Below are 7,293 nucleotides of genomic sequence, written 5' to 3'. Positions count from 1 at the left end.
GTAAGGATTAAGTATGTGAAAGGTTACATTGTTACAGATGCTCATTTTTCCTTTCTCCAGAATGGTAAATGATGGTGGCCTTGAACAAAGGAAGAATCATGTTAATTGGACAATGTTCCTTTTTACAGAAATGTTAAGCTAAAGGGAAAAAATGAGATAGCACTAAGCAAGATTCCAGGAATGTATGTGGCAAAGATACTTTTCTTTAAAGTTCAAAATTGGTGTTCTTCCCTTTTCATTTTTTTCTTTTAAAAGAAATATTTTGAAAATTGAAACTTGTACTGGGAACTGGTGACTAGTCATAAGTCTTTTCTATCCTGGAAACTTGGTTGAGATCCAGTTTGAATAGATCTGCTAAGTGTTATTCCAGTTATAGTCCAACTTAGTTTTCATTTTTGGAATCAGGAAGTTTCATACAATTAATTCATATTAACTTCAGCTAAGAGAAAATGTTAGCCCTTCTGTCAGTTTTCTCAATATTCCTTTAAACTCATAAACTTTTGTAGGTCCTTATAATAGTATATAGTTTATTTTTGTTGTTGAATCTACTTAGGGTAGATTCTATGTATTTCTGAGTCTGCTAAGTAGAGTATTATGGACAGATAAACTATCACTCTTGTGAAATTAAATATGTAACTTTAAAATTTGGTAGGATCCAGAAGTGTAAGGGACTTGACTAGACTATCAGGTTAGTTCCTGTTACATGAAAGATAAACTGTTCTCCCAATTTGTGGAGAAGAACTTTGTTTACAGTTGCCATGGTTTTGAGATAAATGGATACTTGAGGCCATCTCTCTCTCTCTCTTTCTCTCTTATACACACACACAAGTATTATACATATTATAGAAAGAAATAAATTACATAGATTACTTGAATAAAATTATGGACAGACATACAAGGTCTGGATAATCCAGGTACAATTTATAATTTATCCAGTAGTAGTAAAGGACTATGAATAGCTGGTGGGTGGCTTCCACATGACAAATGCATTGGAAAAATTCAAGGCAATTTATTACCTGTTAAGTAAAGGAAAATTTTTGAAAGATTAAATCTAATTTGAGATATTGCTGTGTGTGTGTTCACATAGACACACACACATACACATGGGAACACTGCATTTTAAGAGAATGATACATATATTGGATCAATGCATTGCCCTTCTCCAGGGGCACCACCAACATGAAGCATAGTATGAATGAGACCCCTCTCCTCTTGACTCACTCAGAGTTGTGCAATGTGTGGCACAGGGGGTTCATATTCAAATATGTTAGAGATGTCATCATGCAAATGTACATTCTATCAGTGTGTTTCCAAGGTTCATTTATGTCTTGTTAATCATGTATGAGTTTTCACATAATTTTTATGAGTGAAAAACTCTTGCCAAAAAACTATCTGCATTTAGAAAATCAATTTTATTTGGATGAGGCTGGTGAATACAAGAAGACATATCAATATTGTTACTTTAATATAAAGAGATTTAATGAAGATGAACCTATTTTACTTATTGGTAAGATAAATAGTGAAATCAGTGAATCCCCAAAGGATAACAAGGTAAGACAATTCCTCCTGTGTATTCACAGTGGCATTTGGTATTACTAGTTTTTATCATTCTTAAGAATCACACCATCGTCTCCAGAACTCCTGTAAGCCCTTGTTAAAATTTTGACATTCTACTCAAATGGGGCAATCTGTACTCCATTAGTCAATCTTATTCTTTCAACAAGCAAAACATTTATTAAGTACCTGACCTTTTTCTGACAGTGAATTGTTTCATGTATAACTTCACTTATTTCTAAAAAGAATTTGATGCCTTTACAAAAATAATCTTGTTCTAAAAGTGTAAGGATAATTATCTGAAAAAGCAGATGATGGGAGGAAGGATGTGTATTTCACTGGGGTGTTCCAGCATGTTTCATAGCTGTGACTGCAGAATTTTGGTTGTGGTTTACTAATGCATTCACTGAAAACATTATCTGTTCTGGGATAAAGTCATTATTATGCTTTTATGGTCTTCTCTCCTCTATATAGTGGTGCTACACAATACTTTTCAGAGCATTTTCTACAGCTGTTCAAAAAGCCTCCAATGTGAGAATTTGCCTTAAAACCAGACCAGGGATGGTGGGTAAGTGTTCAGTGTGTGATCTGGTTGCTTCCTGCTTTTGTGTGTATTTCTCCTGCTCAGTTTTGCTGTGTTGGTAAGATATCTGCCCATTTTTCAACACAGGTTGGACTGAGGAGGGTCAGCAAATACTTAGTCTTCTGTGGATGGGGAGATCTGGGAAGAGGAGCAGAATGCACGATTGAGCACTGAGGATGGATTCCAAAGTCTGTATCAGCGAAGAGCAAGGATTCAAGGGACCCTGGAACCATTCCTGGAGCATCAAATGTAGATTAAAGAATCGATGACTTAGATAGAAGCTTTAAGTAAAAAAGCACAGTTACATTTTTACCATTCCTATGTCCCTCATTGGCACAACTTCATACATGATAGAAATATAAAATTCAAGTACCAGCTTCCCCTTAGTAGAATGCACTTAAGTGTCGAGGATGTGTCTGAAACATCAGCATCAAGTGTCCCTTCCTTCTTTTGGGGCCTCATCTTCTGCTCCATGCCTTTGGTTTCGTAGGTTGTCGTGGTCAAGTCATACTCGGAGTGGAATCTGAGACCTACGCACATCCATTCAATGTGTCACAGCACCTTAACCAGAGCAGTTGCTTTGGAGATGGAAAGAGTGACTCCCAAACACGTGCAGGCTCATCTCTGCTAGACACAAGCCTGGGGTTGTCAGGAGTCACTATGTGAAGTCTAAAAATCACATCATCACAGTGGGAGGCAGAGTTAAGAGAGGGAGTAATTTTCAGTCCAATGCCTTTGTTTGAGCTCATGAACCAAGCTATACTTACCTGAAGCCAGAGTTCTTTTCTACAAATACAGCAAGTGTGAGCCTTGCCGATGGCAAACTCACAAACTCCTCCCTCTCCCCAGAAGCTCTGGTTCAGTCCATCAGTTGCTTCACATTTTTTATACACAAGCAAACACCGAGGCCTTCAGATATAAAGGATATTAATATTATCGTTGAAAGATTTTCAACTGTAATGAGCTTGATTTTTCTTTTTGCTTTAAAAAATCAACCTCTTTTGTCTGATGAATTTTAAATTAAATGAAAAATCTTACCTGAATTATTTTAACTAAATGCAGTCTTTGGAAATTAACCTTTAAACACTCAAAATAACTTGTATCATTTTGGTGGAAAGTTACTTGTATTCCTGTCTCATCAGCATAACCCAATTTTAAGGTCCGAGTCAGAAAGGAGCAGCCAATGTGCATATTGTTACAAATCCTCTCCTGCCACAACTGTGTATGTTAATTAAAATTCGTTAAAAACATGTTTGAAGTCAGGTCAGAGGTGCAGAAATTCTGGAATTGGGCAAGAAATTAGGAAAATAAATTAAATGTGAACCCTCAATTAAGGTTCATTGCTACTTGAAATTAACTATATTTGGAAATTGGTTACCAACTAATGAAAGAAAGAAGACACATTTAGAGCACCCAAACAATGGCTAATATCCATATTAGGCAGGCTATTTGTTTCAAATCTATTAAAAAACCATGGGTATGTAGATAACACAGTAATTTACAAAAATGTCTGAAAAAGATGGTAAATTTTTGCTGTTTTGTCATTTGTCTATTTCATACTAAACTGGTAGTTCCTTAACTTATATTCATAAGGCCTGACACTCAGTAATTACCAAATAAAAGATTACAGTATGGATTGAATGAAAGATTTTTCCTTCCTAAATTTTGTTTGCCCATTTGAATCACTTTCTATTAATTTTGTCTACTGTTCTCTAGTTTTGGCTACCATTTTGGTAGCTCATTTTGCGTGTGTCTGTGTGTGTGTGTGTGTGTGTGTGTGTGTGTGAAGGACAGCAATAATGAGAGGTTTGACTTGGAGCACTGTGAAACTTGGATCTTTGTACAACTCTTTAATATCAGAATTCCGTGTCTTTTCTCAACTTGTTCTCATCTAGTGTGATCATGGGTAGATTGTGTTTACATCTTCCTTTGGGTCTCAGGAGGCGTGTCAGAGCAGCAATGACCATGTCTTCAATGGTAGGTATTTCAGGTGCATCCTATGGGAGGATGGTGAAGAATTCACTCAAGAGGTGTTCCCTGCATTGCCATAGGGCTGGCCTTGCTCGTAGGCATTCTGTCTTTGCCTGTGTGAATAGCCAGACTGTGAAGCAGTTTGCTTGTTTTGGCCCCTTCCAGTTTTGGATCCTTCTATAGCCCAATCAATTTTGTAGCAATTGGCCCTAAATTTGCCCAAATGTATTCAGCTAAATACACGTTCACCCTTAGGCAAGTGCGTTCCTTTCCCGCACTGTGCCCACAGATGCCTAAGCATCTGATAGAGAAGCCCAAACTCCTAATGGCTCAGGATCTGCATGAACATCACGGGAAGCAGGTGACAGTAAGGGTTAATGGCACACATTCTGGAGTAGAGTTTTCTAGGTTCAATTTCGGGATCTCAGACTATTGTGTGGCCTTGGGTATGATGATTATGTACACATCTCTGCTTCAGTTTCTTCCCTTGTTAGGGAGAGGAACAAGGCCTTACCTTAAAGAGTCCTTGTGAACATTGAATGAGATAATCCCCGAGATGCTCTTAGCTTCACACTGGCCATATAGCAGCTCTCAGAAGTTACTGGTTGTCATTCTTGCTGTGACCATCACTGTCATTGCCACCACCATCATCATCTTGATATGTGGAACTTTTTGATAATGAGTTAACTATTACCTTCATGTGAAAGACATACACACACAAAAAGAGTCACAGAACTTTAAACAAGTGAGATGGGGAAATGACTTGCATATATGTGTGCATATGTTTGTATGTAGACAGTGTTGACCTTCTAGATATAATTCCCACAAATATTTATATCTCCTCTCTCTCTCACAAACACAAAAAAACAGTTTTGTCTGGTTTCTAATTTCTCATTTTTAATATAAACTGTGGGGATCTTTGTCATGTCTCTATATGCAACTCTTTTATTATGAAAACTGCAGCAAAATGACTCCTGGGAGAAACATATTCCTACATGTGCTGCTGTAGGAGTGCGTAATATGGGGTGAGGACAGCTGTGATATTTGCCATAGAAGGCAGAATTTGCAAGACTGGGATGTATCTGTTTGTCAGGTCCCCAAGCCTGAACTGGAGGCAAGAAACACATCATCACCAGTTTTGTACATGAGTGATGAACTAAAATCCCACAGTGCATCACCACTACTCTATCGATTTATCTTTTAACCTCGAGTTGTCCCGAAATGGGCACCATAAACTGCAGTGTCTTCCGAGGACCTGCACTCTGTTATTCGTGCATCTGGGCTCTCTGGATGTCTCTCCTGCTAACAACAGCTCTGCAAAGCCTAACGCTGCTTGTGTGCTTAGCATTCCTGACATTGTTGTTCCACATTCTTTATCCCAAAAGGGATAATAGTTATTTATTGAGGGGCCACCTTCTGTCACCTCCTGAGGAGGGAGATTAAAAAGACGAAAGAAGAAAAATGTGAGATATGGAGACAAAAACACAGATGCTGCCAAGACACTGGGTAGAGATAGGAGACCCTGGTCCACACATTCCACCTTTGGGCTTGAAAGGAGATGGTAGTTCATAAATTCACTCTTGAACTGCAGTTTGTCTGGGTGTGCTTTTTTCTTCTTTGACATATTTTCCATTTAACCATATTAAAAAAATGTTTTATTGGGCCGGGGACTTAGTTCATTGGTTCCGCCACCTGGCTCGCAAGCGCAAGGACCCAAGTTCAATCCCTGCTACCTCCCCAAACTATTTCATTTTCCTTTTCTCTAGGGTTCTTTCTTACCCTAGGTAGTGTTCCCTTTTAACATTTATTCCTTTCTCTTTTTAACACTCTGTCCTTTCATTTGCTTTTACTTGCCCCATAAGACCTTTTGGGTTTTTTTGTGCTTTCTTCAAATTGTGTGTGTGTGTGTGAATAAGACTGCAAGAGGGAGAAATACATAAAGCAATTGAGTTTGGAAAAAGTGTGTTCTGAGGCACATTCTTCTCACTATGTGCTTTGAGAGATGTGCTCTCAGTGGTGAGGTGTACCAAAAACGTGCAGTTAGGACAAACAGTGGAAAAAATGTCTCCCTCTCCTGCTCTCATGCAGGCTCTGTGAATGGAGGACCACACATTTGCTGCAATGTGAATCTCTTGTGCTTTCCAGTAAAGAGTCAGCCCAGAGATAGCATGTTGTGTCTGATATCGGAGTCTGCAACAGGATGGACAAAGTTGAGCTACATTTCATGTTGCACCAGGAAAGAATGTTGTTTTTGCAAGATGTGATGAGCAGAAGCACCCATTAGGCATACCTTGTTAAACAGTGCCTGATTTAATCATAATGATTTTTGTCTTTTGTGGTGGAGATTAAATTACAGAGCTGCTGCTATGTAAACAGGTAGACAATTGAAGTCTTACTGAAAAGAAAAGCATCAGTCCCAGTGCTCCTGGAAATATCTGATTCCTCCAAGGTAGAAAAGAATGTGAAAAATCTGACACTACAGCGTTTGGGCAGTGGGGGAAAGGAGCCATAGTCTTCAGTCCATGTGTGTATTTTCAGTCTCATATTCACTCCTCCGGGATGAAAAGCAAACCCAAACACAAGCCCACTCATAATCACTTTTCCTATTCTGGAAAACTCCTAAGAACTACCTTAAAGAGTTATGATTCTTTGGGATTAGTTTGTCTTTTAAATCTTGGGTAGAGAATATAGTTGCAATTACTGTACATCTTTCTTTCAAGACCTGAAAAGTTTAATGGATTCCTGACCTGGAGTGTTTAATTTTTGTTTTAAAACTGCGCTATGGTAAAGCTTAGAATTGTTATTATTTATTTTGTCATTTCAAATCAAAGTCATTGTTATAGAAACAGCAACAATCATTTTGGTGGAAGAAGATTATAATGCCAGACTAGGTCCAAATCATCACAATGGCAGTTTTTGTGGAACTTACAAAATGTAAAATACAAGGGTCATTTTCATTCTTTGATTATCTGAAAAGTAATTAAAAGGTTTATTTATTTCCCATTGCAAAGAAAGAATGTATCCATATCATTATTTATTTATTTACTTTTGGCATCGGGACTCGAACTCGGGACCTTATGCTTGCGAGGCAGGCGCTGGAACCACTGAGCTAAACCCCCAGCCCTAATAGATTTTTTTTTTTTTTTTGGTACTGGGGATCGAACTCGGGACCTTGGGCTTGCGAG

Source organism: Heterocephalus glaber, unplaced genomic scaffold, assembly GCF_053883595.1.
Source record: "Heterocephalus glaber isolate CG9 unplaced genomic scaffold, H.glaber_assembly_v1.0 deba00001004, whole genome shotgun sequence".
Classification (NCBI taxonomy): Eukaryota; Metazoa; Chordata; class Mammalia; order Rodentia; family Bathyergidae; genus Heterocephalus; species Heterocephalus glaber.
Note: the sequence above shows the minus strand (reverse complement) of the source record.